Here is a 19,209-nt window from a genome sequence, read left to right on the forward strand (position 1 = left end):
TCTATGTGTTAAGTGCTTTATAAAATTAAATATCTCATTTGATCCTCCCAACAATTCTGTGAGTTAGGTTCTATTATCATCCTCATTTTATATAATTGAAGAAACTAAGAAAATCAGAAATCAGGGTCGTAGGATTAGGATTTATCTGAGGCCAAATTTGATCCCTGGTCTTTCTGGCTCCAAGCCTAGTGCTCCATCCATGACAAAACTCAGAGAGGGCAATCTGCTGGACTGGAGATACTGTACATGTGTACATTTATAACATATTACATGTGCAATATGACCTTTTGGAAAAAAGGTGCTGCACTTGGAGTAAGGAGACCTGTCTATATTCTACTTCAGATATTTGCCATGAGTAAATTACTTAGTCTCAGTTTTTCTTGCCTATAAAATAAAGTCAGTAGTACTTGCACTATCTATCTTACAAGGTAGTTGTATGGAAAGCCCTGTGTATGCCTTGAAGTGCTATGTAAACGTAATTATTAATAGAAATAATGACAGATGACTTGACAATCTTGTCTTTAAAAAGTCTCCAGATTGACCCTTGTCCCAGATAAAACACTAAATACTTGAGGACCTGTCAATCATTGAAGACAGAACTCACCTGAAAACAATCAAACCTCAAGCACATCTTAAGCATTCAAACTCCAGTAAACTCAAAGAATTGGATTAAAGCCTTCACTTTCTATATAAATTCCTCACTTTGTTAGTACATTAGGAGTCCCAAGACTGTAGTTCTATGTGATTTCCCAGATTATAATCTTCAGGTTCTAATTAGCGATACTTGTTATAACCATCTTTGTAGTTTTTATTTATTTACATGTCAAAAACCTACATAAAGGTGTCCTTGAGCCTTCCCTCTATTGATTATTCTAACGTATCCTCTTTAAATCTTGTTTGTACACAGTCATTGCAAGTTATCTCCCCCATCAGACTATGGAACTCCATGAGAGCAATGACTGTCTTTTGCCTTGAAACTTGAGACACTTACGGTATTCTGTTAGTTGACTTATTGAATGTAGATAGTATGGATGATGATGATAATAACAATAACTATTACTAATAATAATTATTACTACTAATACCTCTGATTCTATTGCTAAATAATAATGACATTTATATAACATTTTGATGTTCACAAAGTATTTTACATATGTTTTATATACATTATTTCATTTGATCCCCAACAAAAAAGCCTGGTTTTCCTTGCAAAATCACTGGAATGTCCTAGCTATAATATACTGGGAAACATCGAAATCCTAGCTATTGCCTTGGTCAATTGGGAAGGACAATTGGTCTTGGAATGTGTTTTGATTTGAATAAGATCTACCATCCTAAGTCAAATTAACTGATATATTTTATGCTTTTGATTCAGACAGATCTGTTTTAGTCTCTGTGATTTTAGAGGGAAATCAGCAATTTTTAGTATCCTGAAGGGGAAGCAATCTTGGCTCATAAGCACCACTAGATCAATCTGGGTCACTCTTAATTGAGGCTAAAATAAGCAAAAGGGGGGAAAATAGCTACTCTTTATCCTGATTTGGTAACAATCTCTCTGAAATCTCCACGAACTAATGCCCATTGAATGCACAATTAAAATTGCTCACAAAAGTAAATGTGATAGGCATCATAATCAAAACTCTAATCAACCTAAATGAATTCCAAGTGAGCTCTAGATGCAAGACATTTGATCTTTTCTATTCCACTTGATTTTCAGTTTCACCTGAGTTGTTCAAGAGCACCATTCACAATTTCCATGCCGAAGATGGACAAGTTACCAGAAATCAGAAAGAGCTGGTTTTAAATGCTACCACTGATATTTACTTAATGTGTATTTGCAGGTAAGTAATTTACCTTCTCTGAGCCTCAACTTCATTATTTATAAGTTAGGGATAAAATGTACCTGTGCTTCCTGATGTACCTGATGGGTTTTTTGGGGGTTTTTTGTGGGGATCAAATGAGATAATATATATAAAGTACTCTGTGAACCTCAAACTACTAGACAGGATATCCCCAAAGTCTTAATGTAGTTTTAAGGTTTAATAGTGTAAATAATAATAATTATTATTATGATTATTAGTGGTAATAATGGTAGCAGTGACTCTTTCTTTCTTTCCTCCTTTCTTTCCTCTCTTCTTTCTTTTTCCAAGGAAAAAGAGTGGTAAAGACCAGGCAACAGGATAAGTGACTTGCCCAAGAGCACACAGCTAGGCGATATTTGAGATCAAATTTAAACCCAGGACCTCTCATCTCTAGGCATGACTCTCAATCCACTGAATCACCTAGCTTCCCCCTTTTCTCACCTAATTCAAATAAATTTTATTGCAGCTAAAACAGTTCATAATAAAAATTATTTTAATTATAATTAAATATGTAATGTATATAACACAAGTAATGAATTATGAAATAAATACGTGCATCATAATTTAAGTTATAGTAAATAAGTTTACTTTTTTGACAGAATTAAAGTTGCACACCTTTGTAACAAACTCAACATCCTTAAATTGGTTTAAATGTGACATGTTTCCTTCCTTCATTGTTTTGCTAATCACCATATCTAAAGTGCTCTTTATAAAGATATCTTTTTATCTAATTTTATTGTTTTCTCTTATGCTTTGATTCTAAACAAATTTTTTTCCTAGGCTTCTATTTTGGGATCCATCTCATCATCCATGTCATTCAAAGGGGGCAGCTGGGTGGCTCAGTGGATTGAGAGTCAGGCAGGAGGTCCTAGGTTCAAATCTGGCCTCAGACACTTCCCAGCTGTGTGACCCTGGGCAAGTCACTTAACCTCCATTGCCTAGCCCTTACCACTCTTCTGCCTTGGAGCCAATACAGACTCCAAGACCGAAGGTAAGGGTTTAAAAAAAAATGTCATTCAAGTATGGGTCTCCAGTAGCCCTTGATCTGTTTATCCAATTTTCTTCATAATTTGGGAAGAAATTCTCTCTGTCAAATAGCTCCTGATACTTTTCTTGGTAATCTGGATCAGCAGCAGTAAAAGGAATGGCCATCAGATTTATAAAATGTTGGCTCATTCATAAAATAATTAAGATCATTTTCTGGTGGTGCTTCTCTATTTGTTGACGTGGCATGGACTTTTACTAGCTTCTACTAGTTTCAAAAGTAGCTGGTTTACATTTGCTACAATTTGCAACCAAGACAACATTTTCAATTCTTTGAATTCTTTCTTCCTTTCCTTTTCCTTCCATGTATCTTCTAAAACAGGCTATCAACTTCAGTGGTTTTATGCACAGATTAAATTATTGCTCACAGGATTAGAAAAAGGGGCATTCAATAATTGGTCCCCAGGACTAACCTGAAGAATATCTGCCCTTGTAACTTTGTTATCTTAATCTCCAGGTTAAGGTAAAATTCATCCAAGGAGGGTGCAAAGGAGTGTTTTCTGGTAGCTTTGTTCACTTTTGCAGCCTGTTTTTTTGTATCCATACACAGTTCAACATCCTTTAAATAGTAACTGCTGGAAATTTTCACTTTGTGGATTAAGGGATAGATGATGAGATAAATGATTACTTAGCCAGGCTCCCATGTAAGAGAAGTGTGGTACAGTGGTGACCTGTTGGTAGCTGAGTTCCACAAGGTCTTCTAAGCGTCCATTAATAAAGAATCTGCAAACGAATCAATTTTAGTTTCAAAACTTCCTGGTTGTTCTGTAAGATGTTGAAAAATTCCTATGCATATTCTGTAAGAGAAGGATGACCATCACACCCATTTTCATGGAGCAATCTCCATAATTAGGAGGGTAACTTGACAGACACAGTGCTGGAGTATTCAGAGACAACTTCGACATTAATAGAGGTGCTAAAACCACTTGGGTTTGGTCTTTGCTATGGCACTCTGGAAGACTTTATCTTGCAACCTAGGTGGAGCTTTCCTAGTCAAAACCTTCCACCATGCTCTTTCTCCTTCTCCAGTGGCCACTGCTTCCGCTGCCCCATCTGGGAGAGAGGAGGTAGGGTTAGGGGAAGGAGGAAAGAGCCAGGTCTGCGGAGCTGTGCTCTCATCTTGGACCGCCCCACCGCATAGTGATAGTTATTTCACAACTGTATCCGATGTAATCAGAGAGGTGTAAGGGACTTTAGAGGTCATCCTGTCTAGTTTCACTCATTTTTCAGGTGAGGTGATGTGCCTTGACAGGTAAGAAAGTTGACTTGTCTCACTCACCTAGAAAGAAGAAGGCTGAAGACTTTGATTTCACTCCCTTACCTTCAGTAAATAATCTTGCCTTCTACTTTGTTGGAAAGAAATGACATTGACCAATGTGAACTTCCTCAGATTCATTCTACCCTTGTTCTTAACCAGTTAAGGTCCTCACCCATTCATCTGCTTTTTCTTCTTTGTAGGCTCAGAGGATAAAGCGGCATCCTCTTTTCTAAAATTCACTTGTCCACCAGTACTATCAGTTTCTTTCCTTTCTCCCTCGGTTGATCCCATTGTTTCAATGGCTTTAATTATTGCACCTATGTGGATCACACTGAATTTCATATCTTTACAGCAAACTTTTCCCATGGCCTAGAGACCAGATCTTTTGCATTTAACCCTCTCCCTAGGGTTCTCAGTTATCCTTAATGACTTAGGGAGAGTTGGTGGTATTTATTCTCTATCTTTGGCTCAATCCCCCACCAACTGTTTCCCTCACTAATATCTGGAATCCAATCTCCTTTCCCAATCACCAGGTCTATTTAATCATTTAACAGTCAGATTGGTTTTTAAAAATGAATATTTCTTTAAAACTATAACAAGAATACACATATAAATATTTTCCAAGCACCTGGGATGTAATTTCCCTTACATCAACTTGATTTCCAGGCAAGGGAAGGAGATTAGACTCATAGTTTAGCACAATTCCTATATAGTATAAGACCCATCAGGTTCTAAGTCCAAAATCCTCCTGGCTTTCCTATAAATTGGCAGCAACAGCTGACAAAGAAAGAATCTTGGCTCCAAGGTCACCATGTTTGAGCTCCCAAGTTTAGGGACTTAAGCACTTTAGTCTAAAACAGATCTAAACCTCAAACCCATTTCTTGGGGTTACAGTACCTTAAAGGGAGAGGGAGAATGTTGGGTAAATAAGACTTTCACCATTTGGTACCACAAGAAGGAGAGTAAGTGTGCTTCAGTTGGATAGGTTTAAAGATGTAGTCATTTCTGAGGATACAGAATGGAAAGAATGGAAAGAAGCTGTTCATTTGGTAAGGAGATGTTTTTTCCTAGAATCAGCTCGCTGCTCTTTCCCACATTCTTCCATGTGGGGTGATCTGGGCATATATAAAGCTCCATTATACTTGTCAGCTCCTCAAAAATAAACATTTTAAAGAATGAACTGATTATCACGCTGCATAGCATGTACTTTCCCATGACTTCTTTATTTCTGTTTACTGTACAATTCAATCATTTTGTTGTATTTCTTAAGCACCTACTGTGTTCAAAGAAACTATGCAATGTATTTGAGATATAATGACAAAACAAAACAATCTCCATTCTAAACAAAAATTTATCAGCTACTTTCAGGCAGGGTTTGTTTTATATTCCTAATACCTAACATAGTGGCATATTGGAAGGTGCTTAATAAATACTCATTAATGGATTGATTCTATGGAGCTTGGACATCTGTGCAATTCTGAATGTGAAAGAGAATAACTATAATTCCTATGGTGCTTTAAGGTTTGAAAAATAATTTCCCTTTTTGTTTTTTTAAATCTTCACAGCAACCATGTATAGAGTAAATGCTATTGTTTACCTCTACTTTTTATAACAGGAAAAATTGAGACAGAGAGGTGACTTGTTAATGGTCACACTGCTAATAAATATCTGTTGTTGAATTTGAACCCATTTTCTTGATGCCAAGACTAATTCTCTAATCCATTATGTCAGGATTAGAGGCTGAAAGAGGAATTTAGGGGAAGAAAAATAAACAGAAGGTCTGTGGAAGGTACAATAAACTGGACAGTGCTGCTTAAATAATAATTCCTAAAATAAAGAAGAGAAACTTCAGGGAAAAGTCCTTCCTTCCACATTGGACAATCAGTGAGCTAGACCATTCTATCTTATCAACTAGGTGGAGGGACAAGGATGGGGGAACCTATCCCCCAAATCATAAGAAGAATCATTTGCTTTAATTAGCCTGATCATAAATGATCAAATAGCTTCCTCTCCATTCCTGAGAGGAAAAGACAACTGCCATTGGTTCTTTTCCTGGAGCTTTTGGTTACAGGAAGATGCTGACACAGTAAGATGTGGAATTATTCAGAGAAGAGTAATGGCACCAATGGAAGGACAAAAAAAGATGGGGGGGGCTGGCAAGAAATATTTAAGGTCTTAAGGGTGATTTAACTAAAGTAAAGGACTGCTGAGAGGTATGTGTATATGTGCTATTATTTGGGTTGTTCTGAATAACAGTTGTCAAGTATATGAATCCAAAATGTTTACAAGGCAAAGAGAAGCTATTCATTTACTCAAAACAAAAGGATAGAAAATTGCATAGAAATGGAGCAAAGTTAAATAATAAAGACAATCAACATGGCTAGAAGATTGGTGAAGCACTATACAGAATAGGTTTAAAAGTCTCTTCTCCTGAAATGTGAGAACAGAAAGTTAAAATTCATCCTACATACTGCCTAAATTAACCATGTGACTTCTGGAGGTAGAAATTAATTCATTTAATAAATATTGTTTTATTTTCAGGCGTTTTATGTTTTGTTTTTTTTTTTGGTTTGTGGAATATAACTTCATTTTCAAGCCCACGAGTTTTGAGTGTTGTTGCACATGTGAAAGGAGTTATAACTCCATATATAGAGAGGATGCTGGCATAACACTATGGTCCTGACTGAAGCTTAGTATTCTGGCCTGGAGGAGCTCTTCTAACTATTTCTCATGCAAGTCAGCAACATCAGGGCAGCATTCTTGTTACCAGTTAGGAATTAAGTTTTCCTGGGCAATCACTACAACATTCAGAGCTCTTGATTAGAAGTCCAGTTACATGTACCAGTTACTTTCCAGTAGCTCATCCTTCACAACATTTAATTCTCCCATGCACTAAGAAAAATAGTTAAGCAAAACCATTTTCACAGTTGACCAGCCTGACAGTACATGCCATATTCTGTCTACATAATCCATTACTTTCTTACTGAGTAGGCTGGAGTATGCTTCATTATTAGTTCTTTGGAAGTGAGATCGCAAATTATATTTTATTTAATTCTGATGGATTGTATCTTTCATGTTATTGGAGCCATTGTGTATATTTCCTTCCTAATTCTTCTATCTTCACTCTGTATCTTTTCATATAAGTTTTCTCAAATTCTCTGAATTCCTCATATTTGTCATTCCCTAGGGTATAATTTAATCACGTGCATTTACTAGAATTTATTCAGTATCCTCCTAAATGAGGACCATCCATTTTGCTTCCAGTTTTTCTTTTTGCCAGTATAAAAACTGTTGTTCTGAATATTTCAATTTATATAGATTCCCTTTTGGTTTTTTATTTCCTTGTGGCTTATAAAGAGCAGAGGAATTGCTGGGTCAAAGAAAAGGAAAAATTTAGGAATTTTTCTTGTATTATTCCAGCTCAGACTGTTTTTCCAGAATGATTTAAATGCTCCATTAGCCAGCAGACATTTATTTAGTACCATTTGTGTTCAGAGAATTATGCTAGGTGCTGGTGGAGATGGAAAGTTTAGCTAATACATGGATCCTAAAGTCATGGAGTTGACAGTCTAGGATTTGGATAAGACATAGAGATGACCATAATTCACATTATATACTATTCTTCATGTCTCTGGAAGCTCTGTTAGAATGGAATCATGACTCAGCTACACAAATGGTGAACTATATCTTTGAAAATGTAGGAAACACACTACCTAGTAACATTGAGGTTTTATATATCTCCCTCAGGAAGTTAGTAATGATTGTCATTTATTTAGAACTCAAAAGCTTGCAAAATCAAAAAAAAAAGGGGGGGGGGCACAATCAGTTAGAATTTGGACCACCTGCACTTTGTCAAGAAGGCCTGAGATCAAATCTGAACTTGAACATTTTGTAGCTATATGACATTGGGCAAGTCATTTATCTTTTGTTTGCATTGGTTTCCATATATGTAAAATGGAGATGATAATAGCATCCACCTCTCAATGTAAGGAGGACAAAAAAATATTTCTAAAGTACTTACTTTGGATAGTGCCCAACACATAGTAGGTGCTTAATAAATGTTTGGTAAAGTTAAAAAAAACCCAACAAACATTGTCTTAACTTTGAGGCTCAGTTCAAGTGCCATCTTTTAGGCCTTTCTTGATATTCTTTGTGCCTCCCCCAAATTACTTGGGATTTATTTTGTACATTTGTATTTTCATATATTATATATTTATTGTTCGTCCTTCATCCTTCATTTACAAAGAGGTTCAGTGACATCATGGGGTGATATTTTGACTTGCATGTGAATTAGATTTAAGTGAGGCAGAGTTGTGAAAAGTTGTTGGCCTTACTCATTCTTCCAGAGTCATCGAAATTCAGTGGCAAGACAAAGTCAAGATGACTGGCTATGGCCTAGGTGGCACTTGATGGCTATGCAATCTTACTGATGTCTTGACTAAGCTCTAAGAGCTCTAGAGAACCTGATTTAGCTGCCTTCCTGGCTGTGGGAACAAATTGTTCTCATCCATCCATTTCATTAGGGGAAGTTAATATGCTTGGGGTAGACGTCCACCTAAGTCATTGATGGGTTTGGGGTGTATGGAGTGTTTAGGGGTACCTCTGGTGTGAGAACTTACTGAACCTTTTTCATAACTGCTCAGGCACCTTTAATGTTCACCTGTCACCCAACTCTCACTCAATTCTCATCTATGGCTCTAAGAAGCTGTAACATGAGAAGCAGCCATGCCCTGGTAGAACCATCTCAGCAGAAGGTCCTGGATTGAGGGTAACTGATATTTATTAAGCTATAGAAGACTCTTCAACGATGGTAGAAGAATATGCTTATATCCATAAGGTCCTTGAGGATAGACACTATTTTCATTTTTCTTTTTAATTGGGTACTTAATAAATGCTTATTGTTGAATTGAATTGGTCCTCATGACAATCATCTGAGATTACATACTATAATATCTTCCTTTAATGAGAACAAAATTGAGGCCGAGAGAAGTTAAATTGCTTGTCATAGTCACAAAACAAGTAATTGAAAAAAGTAGGATTAGAGGCTTCTATGTGTGTAAGTCCAGGGATCTCTCCACTTTACCATGCTGCTTTGTTTACAAGAAAAAACCCCCAAATATCCTTACCTTGCATCTTAGAATCAATGCTGTGTATTGGTTCCAAGGCAGAAGAGAGGTAAGGGGTGGCAAGGTTTAAATAACTTGCCCAGGGTCACACAGCTAGGAAATATATGAGATCAGATTTGAACCCAGCCCTGCTATCTCTAGGCCTGGCTCTTAATCCACTTACCACCAAACTGTCACTCTCCTTTGCATTTTACTGTGTCTCAAAAAAAACAATGCATCTTGTAATCATTTTCCTGAAAGCTAAATTTAAATAGCCTGAAAATTTGAAACAAATATTACTGGCCATTTCCAGGGAAGAGAAGAAAATTGAAGTATCTGTGGAAATGGGAATATTTCATCCATGAAAACTAATTAAGAAAAATAAAGAATGATCACAACACAATGGAATATTCTTGTCTAGAAAATGAAATGGTATTTCCCTTGTTGCTTATCTCAGCCTATTCAATAGAGCAGGCATTGAGCCTGAAATTCTAATCTAGTAGAAAATCTCAAACAAATGGTTTTATCTTTTACCTCTCCCAAAGTGAAAGTGTTATAGCACATGTGAAGCAATTCAACAAAAAGTAAGAAACAAACATAACAAAAAACCCTAAACCAATTAGATTTCAACCTGGTGCCATAGTAGGTGGAGAGAAGGAAATAGTAAGTCAAACAAAAGGAGAGCTTAGAGGAGAATCAAAGGATCTGAGCTGGAAGGGACCTTGAAGGTCAGCTAGTTAAACAGCTACCTAAGAGAAGAGAAAATAATAGGGAGGAGAGAGAAAAAGGAAAAGGAGGAGGAGGAAGAGAAAAAAGAAAAATAGAAAAGTAGATAACGGGAAATTATAGTGTGACACTGGTGCCCACATGGAGCACTTTAGTTGAATGTCTTGAGGGCTGCCCTCTATAAAGCCTAACAGAAGACATTGTATTTGTATTAATTATTCAATAGGAATGTTATAGGGGCATAAATCACCTTTAGATACTCTATTTGAGCCAATGGCATTGGGATGGTAAGTTACTCTAGTTCATGCCCTTTCTAAGAGGTGGCAGTGTTACCACTGTCCACCATTGGGCACTTAGTCTGAAAATGCCTAGGCTGATCCCCTTACAATCAAGCCTGAAGGCACTAAGTACTTTGAGCTAATCCCTGGCTGGTCAGATCCAATATTAATCAGAGCATAAAGTGAGATATTGCTCAAAAAAATCTCTATACTTAGCTCAGATCTCCCACCATATTAAGTCTCTGCTCTCTTTGTTCACTTCCCATCACATTTGTAAATTTAGAGATATAGAGAAGAAAGATCAAGGAGAGAAAGGAGACCTAGTAATAGTAACCAAATATATCTGTTTCCCATCTCAACACATTAATTAGCCATTTATTAAGTGCTTAGTGTGTGCCAGCCACTATACTATGCAGTAGAGATAGAAGGGAAAACAAAAAAACAATCCTATGTTCAAGGAGCTTAAATTCTATGGAGGAGACAGCAAATAAATAATTAGGCAATAATATATACAGAGTAATTAGAAGGTAATCTGAAAGTAAAGCACCTAGGAGCAACCTCCTAGTAAGAGGCAGGTGGCAGAGTCTGGTGTACAAGGAATAAATAATAGGTAAATTGCTATTTTTCCTGTCTGTATGTAATCCTCAATCTGATTTAGCCCATCTGCTGAGACAGTTCTACCAGGCTGTGGCCACTGTTCATACTACAATTTTTTGGAACTATAGGTGAGAGTTGGGTGAAGGGTGGACAACAAAGGTGAAGGAACAGCCCTGAAAAGGGCTCAGCAAGCCCTCATACCAGAAGTTCTAGAGTTCTCTGAACACCCTATGGGGTCAGTGAAGCTGTATTATAGAGTGGGTAGGCTGGTGGAAAGTAAAGAGTAAGAAGACCAGAAATATAGGAAGGAAATTTTCATGTGAAATCAATCCTGGAAGTAAGAGAGAGCCACTGGAATTTATTGAGTAAGAGGTTGACATGGTGTCTTGGATCATACTAACACCTAAAGCTGAGTCGAGATGAAAAGAGTTGAAGACGGGCTCAGATATAGAAGCAATGAAAATGTTGGCAGACGGGAGATTTTTCTTTTTGAGGAGTACTGGTTCAAGATCAAAAAGACACAATGGTAACTGAAGGAATTTTTCTCTATATCTCACCTGCTCTTGATCATACCATGCTATTCTACCAGTAATAAGATGGTTAAAAAGTAGAATTGGAAGTGACTGCCAGGCACAGGCTGTGAAGAGAAAATCATTGTGGTCAAGAGCTAGTTTCAAGAGCAAGTCTCCAGCTTGATTTGATGGAACTCTCCTAGAAGGAAATCTGATGGGGGGATGTGTAGGTTGTTAATGGGAAGGTTTTGGAGACTTTGCTAAATCCAACTTTGGGCCACTCACATAGGTGAGGTTATGCATAAGTATCTTAACTGACTCTAAGAACTCTTGGGTTTGGGAAATATCTAGACTTTTGGGGAAAACATTGGTTTGAGAGATTCCAGGTATATTCTATTTTTACTTCTTTGGTGATGAATTAAAATGAGTCAAAATCAAGCCATGTTTGCATTCAACTTTATTATGCCACTTTCACATGATTAGTGGTCCCTGAAATATAGTTGACTAGAGAGAAAGTATGCATCCCTTCTAACTAACATAGTAAGCAACTACCTCCCATGAAAAGGCAGTCTTGAGATAAGGATAATGGTCCCCTAAGAATCAAAGGTTTTTGTTTTCTCATATATGGAGGGGCACATACAACTGTCAGAGGGAGCTTGGGCTTGCAGGTACCTGGGTCTACAGTGTCAGGAAATTAGACAGAGTGCTCCCTGTAAGGTTAAAGGAGAAGAAGGAGGAAGGGAAGTAAGGAAAAGAGAGAGGGAAGAAAGAAAAGGAAGAATTTTGATAGAAGAAAAGGGAGAAGAAAGTCTTCAAAAGAGCTGGGACAACAAGGAGGGATGTTAAGAAAGGGAAAAAATTTGAGTTCTGGCAGCTTTGACTATTAAAACATAAGACTTTATTTTTCGGGGACTAGGCTCTTTATCCCCTGTGGCAGAAATCTTGCCCATAGCCTAGCAATATTTGCTGGGTTATAATAGGTGTTTCCACTGATTGAAATTACCATGCTTTTTATGGTGCGTCTCAATCAATTATAGCACAGAGTCTGCTATTTATTATCCCCGTACACCACTGGAACCAAATGCTGTTCTCAAAAGGGAAAAGGAAGGAATCTTTAGGGTAACAATTTGGAACAGACAAGCAAAAAGAAAAGAAAGCAGCTGGCGGATCTTTGGAAATGGAACTCATCTTTCCTCTGCCTGAAACTAGTCCTCTTCTAGACTTTCTTCTTTCTGTTATTGGCACTACTAGCTTTCCATTCACCCAACCCTACAGCCATTCTGGGCTCCTTCCTGTTCCTCACACACTGTCATCTCTACCTTTTTCCTGTTAACCCTCAAATTGGGTTGAATCATGCTTTATAACAGGTTTTGTTTTTTACTTCCTCCTCTCTCCACACACTGCCACCGGTCTAGACTGGGTCATTTTTTTTTTTAACAAAAAGTTTTGAAAGTAACACTTTAATTATTGGGAAAACATCAACTATTAAGAAAAAAGCACTACTCTCAATTTCATTATACTTATCCCTATTTTCATCAATCTACTAAATCTCCCTTTCCTAGTCCTACTACTCTTGCTTCATGAACATTCCATGAAGAATTGAGCTTCAAATTTTCTACAGAATTATAAAAGTAAAAGGAAAAAATTTCCCCATCAAATCAGAGATTTGCTTTTAGTGACAAAAGGACCTTTAAAATTTAGGCTGTCATTATTGTACCTATTGTCTCAACCCTTGTAATAGTCACCTTACTAGATTTCCTGTTTCCTGTTTTCCTAACTTCAAAATATCTCTACATTGTTGATAGATTTTTTTTTTGAGGGAAGAATACATGATTTCATTGGTGCAGAAGAACAACTCTCTACCAGTGGAGAGGAACTATTCTGCAACTCAATACACTTAGAGAGTTACTTGAAGCACTGAGAAGTTAAGTGAATTGCTCAGAAGCACACCATCATCTTGATGAAATGCTGTCAGAGATGGGTTTTGAATTCAGAATTTGCTCACTTCTCAGTCAGCTCTGTTCCTATTGTTCCACACTGTCTTCCACTTTCAAATGAAATGTCCTAATGCCCAGTTTTGGTCATGTTATCCACTATCTTGATGGCAAAACTTTTAGATAAGATCTATACTCCTGGACTTTGTATTCAAAATACTTTATCTTCTGGTTTCAGGCTTGTTTTCTTTTCCTATTTCCTTTCATAAAATCTCAATTCCTTCCAAATTAATTTCCTTTGTATTCCCCAAATATACATCCCATTCTTCCATTTTTGATCATATGCCACTCTCTCTCTCTTCGCAAAGGCTGTTTCAACTCTGTTGTCTGTCTGCCTCTTGAAAACCCATCTATCCTATAAGACCCAGTTTAGATCCTACCTTGTCTATTAAGCCTTTTCTCATTAATCTAACCAGAAATTATGTCTTGCTCCTCTAAAATCCTCCAAGAGAGGTAGCATGGTCTAGTGGTTAGAATATTAGAGTCAAGAATCAAGAGAAAGTTTCAAATTCTTCCTCAGACATTTACTAGCTGGATGACTGGAAAAGTCTTTGTATCTCAGTTTCTTCTTATGTAAAATGGAAGGATTAGATTCTATGACCTCTAAAGTCCCTTTTGCCTCTAAATCTCTCATCTTGTAGTATAAAATCTGAAGTTATATTTCTTTTTTTTTTTGTTTTTTTTTTTAAATATATTTTATTTGGTCATTTCCAAGCATTATTCGTTAAAGACATAGATCATTTTCTTTTCCTCCCCCCCCCAACCCCCCATAGCCGACGCGTAAGTCCACTGGGCATTAGATGTTTTCTTGATTTGAACCCATTGCTTTGTTGATAGTATTTGCATTAGAGTGTTCATTTAGAGTCTATCCTCTGTCATGTCCCCTCAATCTTTGTATTCAGGCAGTTGCTTTTTCTCGGTGTTTCCACTCCCATAGTTTATCCTTTGCTTATGAATGGTGTTTTTTTCTCCTGGGTCCCTGCAAGTTGTTCAGGGACATTACACCACCACTAATGGAGAAGTCCATTACATTCGATGATACCACAGTGTGTTTGTCTCTGTGTACAATGTTCTCCTGGTTCTGCTCCTCTCGCTCTGCATCACTTCCTGGAGGTTGTTCCAGTCTCCATGGAACTTCTCCACTTTATTATTCCTTTTAGCGCAATAGTACTCCATCACCAACATATACCACAGTTTGTTCAGCCATTCCCCAATTGATGGGCATCCCCTCATTTTCCAGTTTTGGGCCACCACAAAGAGCGCAGCTATGAATATTTTTGTACAAGTCTTTGTGTCCATTATCTCTTTGGGGTACAGACCCAGCAGTGCTATGGCTGGATCAAAGGGTAGATATTCTTTTGTCGCCCTTTGGGCATAGTTCCAAATTGCCCTCCAGAATGGTTGGATCAGTTCACAGCTCCACCAGCAATGAATTAATGTCCCTACTTTGCCACATCCCCTCCAGCATTCATTACTTTCCTTTGCTGTTATGTTAGCCAATCTGCTAGGTGTGAGGTGATACCTCAGAGTTGTTTTGATTTGCATCTCTCTGATTATAAGAGATGTAGAACACTTCTTCATGTGCTTGTTAATAGTTTTGATTTCTTTATCTGAGAACTGCCTATCCATTTCCCTTGCCCATTTATCAATTGGAGAATGGCTTGATTTTGTGTACAATTGATTTAGCTCTTTATAAATATGAGTAATTAAACCTTTGTCAGAGGTTTCTATGAAGATTTTTTCCCAATTTGTTGTTTCCCTTCTGATTTTAGTTATATTGGTTTTGTTTGTACAAAAGCTTTTTAGTTTGATGTAGTCAAAATTATTTATTTTACATTTTGTGATTCTTTTTATATCTTGCTTGGTTTTAAAGCCTTTCCCCTCCCAAAGGTCTGACATGTATACTATTCTGTGTTTACCCAATTTACTTATGGTTTCCTTCTTTATGTTTAAGTCACTCACCCATTTTGAATTTATCTTGGTGTAGGGTGTGAGGTGTTGATCTATTCCTAGTCTCTCCCACACTGTCATCCAATTTTCCCAGCAGTTTTTATGAAATAGTGGATTTTTGTCCCAAAAGCTGGGATCTTTGGGTTTATCGTATACTGTCTTGCTGAGGTCGCTTTCCCCCAGTCTATTCCACTGATCTTCCTTTCTATTTCTTAGCCAGTACCAAATTGTTTTGATGACTGCTGCTTTGTAATATAGTTTTAGGTCAGGGACTGCAAGGCCCCCATCATATGTGTTTTTTTTCATTATTTCCCTGGATATCCTTGATCTTTTGTTCTTCCAAATGAACTTTGTTATGGTTTTTTCTAAATCAGTGAAGAAGTATTTTGGTAGTTCAATGGGTATGGCACTAAATAGATAAATAAGTTTGGGTAGGATGGTCATTTTTATTATATTGGCTCGTCCTATCCATGAGCAGTTAATGTTTTTCCATTTGTTCAAGTCTAGTTTTAGTTGTGTGGCGAGTGTTTTGTAGTTGTGTTCATATAGTTCCTGTGTTTGTCTTGGGAGGTAGATTCCTAGGTATTTTATTTTGTCTAAGGTGATTTTGAATGGGATTTCTCTTTCTAGTTCTTGCTGCTGAGCTGTGTTGGAGATATATAGAAAAGCTGATGATTTATGTGGGTTTATTTTGTATCCTGCAACTTTGCTAAAGTTGTTGATTATTTCAATTAGCTTTTTGGTTGAATCTCTAGGATTCTTTAAGTAGACCATCATGTCATCCGCAAAGAGTGATAACTTGGTCTCCTCCTTGCCTATTTTGATGCCTTCAATTCCTTTATCTTCTCTAATTGCTACTGCTAGTGTTTCTAGTACAATGTCAAATAGTAGAGGTGATAATGGGCATCCTTGTTTCACTCCTGATCTTATTGGGAATGCATCTAGTTTATCCCCATTGCAGATGATATTAGCTGTTGGTTTTAGATATATACTGTTTATTATTTTTAGGAATGACCCTTCTATTCCTATGCTTTCTAGTGTTTTTAATAGGAATGGGTGTTGTATTTTATCAAAGGCTTTTTCTGCATCTATTGAAATAATCATGTGATTCTTGCTAGTTTGCTTGTTGATGTGGTCAATTATGTGGATGGTTTTCCTAATGTTGAACCAGCCCTGCATCCCTGGTATGAATCCTACTTGATCATGGTGAATGATCCTTCTGATCACTTGCTGGAGTCTTTTTGCTAGTATCCTATTTAAGATTTTTGCATCTATATTCATTAGGGAGATTGGCCTATAGTTTTCTTTCTCTGTTTTTGACCTGCCTGGTTTTGGAATCAGTACCATGTTTGTGTCGTAAAAGGAGTTTGGTAGAACTCCCTCTTTGCTTATTATGTCAAATAGTTTGTATAGTATTGGGATTAACTGTTCTCTGAATGTTTGATAGAATTCACAGGTGAATCCATCAGGCCCTGGGGACTTTTTCTTTGGAAGTTCTTTGATGGCTTGTTGGATTTCAATTTCTGATATGGGATTATTTAGGAATTCTATTTCCTCTTCTGTTAGTCTAGGCAGTTTGTATTTTTGTATATATTCATCCATTTCTCCTAAATTGGTGTATTTATTGCCATATAATTGGGCAAAGTAATTTCTAATGATTGCCTTAATTTCCTCCTCATTGGAGGTGCTGTCCCCCTTTTCATCTTTAATGCTGTGAATTTGCTTTTCTTCCTTCCTTTTTTTAACTAGATTGACCAGTACCTTGTCTATTTTGTTTGTTTTTTCAAAGTACCAGCTTCTTGTCTCATTTATTAAATCAATAGTTCTATCACTTTCGATTTTATTAATTTCTCCCTTAATTTTTAGGATTTCTAATTTGGTTTTCTGCTGGGGGTTTTTAATTTGATCGCTTTCCAGTTTTTTCATTTGCATTTCCAATTGATTGATCTCTGCTCTCCCTTGTTTGTTAATATAAGCATTCAGGGATATGAATTTACCTCTGATTACCGCTTTGGCTGCATCCCAAAAGGTTTGGAAGGATGTTTCGCCATTGTCATTTTCCTCGATGAAATTATTAATTGTTTCTATGATTTCTTCTTTAACTAAACGGTTTTGGAGTATCATATTGTTTAATTTCCAATTGGTTTTAGATTTGGTTTTCCATGTACCATTACTAATCATTATTTTTATTGCCTTGTGATCTGAGAAGGCTGCATTCATTATTTCTGCTTTTCTGCATTTGTGTGCTATGTTTCTGTGACCTAATGTATGGTCAATTTTTGTGAATGTGCCATGTGGTGCTGAGAAGAAGGTGTATTCCTTTTTATCCCTATTTATTTTTCTCCATATGTCTATTAATTCTAATTTTTCTAAGATTTCATTCACTTCTTTTACCTCTTTCTTATTTATTTTTTGATTTGATTTATCTAAATTTGATAATGGTTGGTTTAAGTCTCCCACTAGTATGGTTTTATTGTCTATTTCTTCCTTCAATTCTCCTAGTTTCTCCATTAGAAATTTGGGTGCTATATTATTTGGTGCATACATATTGATTAATGATATTTCCTCATTGTCTATAGTCCCTTTTAACAAAATATAATTACCTTCCCTATCCCTTTTGATCAGGTCTATTTTTGCATTGGCTTTATCAGATATCATGATTACCACTCCTGCCTTCTTTCTATCAGTTGAAGCCCAGAAGGTCTTACTCCATCCTTTAATTCTGACCTTGTGGGTGTCAACCCGCCTCATGTGTGTTTCTTGAAGACAACATATGGTAGGGTTTTGGATTCTAATCCATTCTGCTATTCGTCTACGTTTTATGGGTGAGTTCATCCCATTCACGTTCAAAGTTATGATTGTCATTTGTGGACTCCCTGGCATTTTGATTGCCTTCCCTAATTCTAACCTTTTCTTCTTCGGCTCTACCTTTTAGTCCAGTGATTTACTTTGAAACAGTCCCCCTTGTCCCCTCCCTTGATGTTTCCCTTTTTAGTCCCTCCCTTTTTGTTCCCTCCCCCTCCCCCCTCTCTTACCCTCCCTTTTTGTTCTCCCTCTCCCCCTCCCCCCCTTGGTTTTCCCTTCTCCTTACCCTTGTTGGGTAAGATAGAATTCAAGATCCCAATGGATCTGGATGTTTTTCCCTCTCAGAGCTGATTTCCCTGAGATTGAGGTTTAAGTAACCCCCCCCCCCCCTCTCTTCCTCTCCTTCTTATAGGATTTTTCTTCCCCTCCCCTTCCCATGTGAATCTTTGTGTGAGAATGATTATTCTATTTGGTCTTTCTTTACCCCCTATTTATACATTACATTTCCCCCACATGTTAGTATACATAGGTTGATATAAATGTAGTCCTTATAGAAGAGAGTTTGAGTAAAAGAAGAAGATAACATTTTCCCCTTTCCTTAATATTTACCTTTTCAGGTATTCCTTGCTCTTTGATTTTCGGTATCAAACTTTCCACAGAGCTCTGGTCTTTTCTTTGCAAAAAGTTGGAAGTCTTCTATTTTGTTGAATGCCCATACTTTCCCTTGGAAGTATATAGTCAGTTTTGCTGGGTAGCTGATTCTTGGTTGGAGACCCAGCTCTCTTGCCTTTCTGAAGATCATGTTCCATGCCTTACGATCATTCAGAGTAGAACTTGCAAGGTCTTGGGTGACCCTGATTGGCATTCCTTTATATCTAAATTGTCTTTTTCTGGCTTCCTGTAGGATTTTTTCTTTTGTTTGATAGCTTTGGAATTTGGCAATTACATTCCTGGGAGTTGTCTTTTGGGGGTTTAGTGTAGAAGGTGTTCTGTGAGCTCTGTCAGTGGCTGTATTGCCCCCTTGTTCTAGAATCTCTGGGCAATTTTCTTTGATTATATCTTGTATCACCATGTCCAG

At 37.1% G+C, this 19,209-nt stretch overlaps 1 pseudogene; it reads right to left on the reverse strand.

Annotated features, from left to right (window-relative positions):
- Positions 1 to 2,595: 2,595 nt before the first annotated feature.
- LOC100619411 (polyadenylate-binding protein-interacting protein 1-like) overlaps positions 2,596 to 19,209 on the reverse strand; it is a 94,779-nt pseudogene continuing 78,165 nt past the window's right edge.

The sequence above is a fragment of the Monodelphis domestica genome, chromosome 7 (genome assembly GCF_027887165.1).
Source record: "Monodelphis domestica isolate mMonDom1 chromosome 7, mMonDom1.pri, whole genome shotgun sequence".
In the NCBI taxonomy this organism is placed as follows: Eukaryota; Metazoa; Chordata; class Mammalia; order Didelphimorphia; family Didelphidae; genus Monodelphis; species Monodelphis domestica.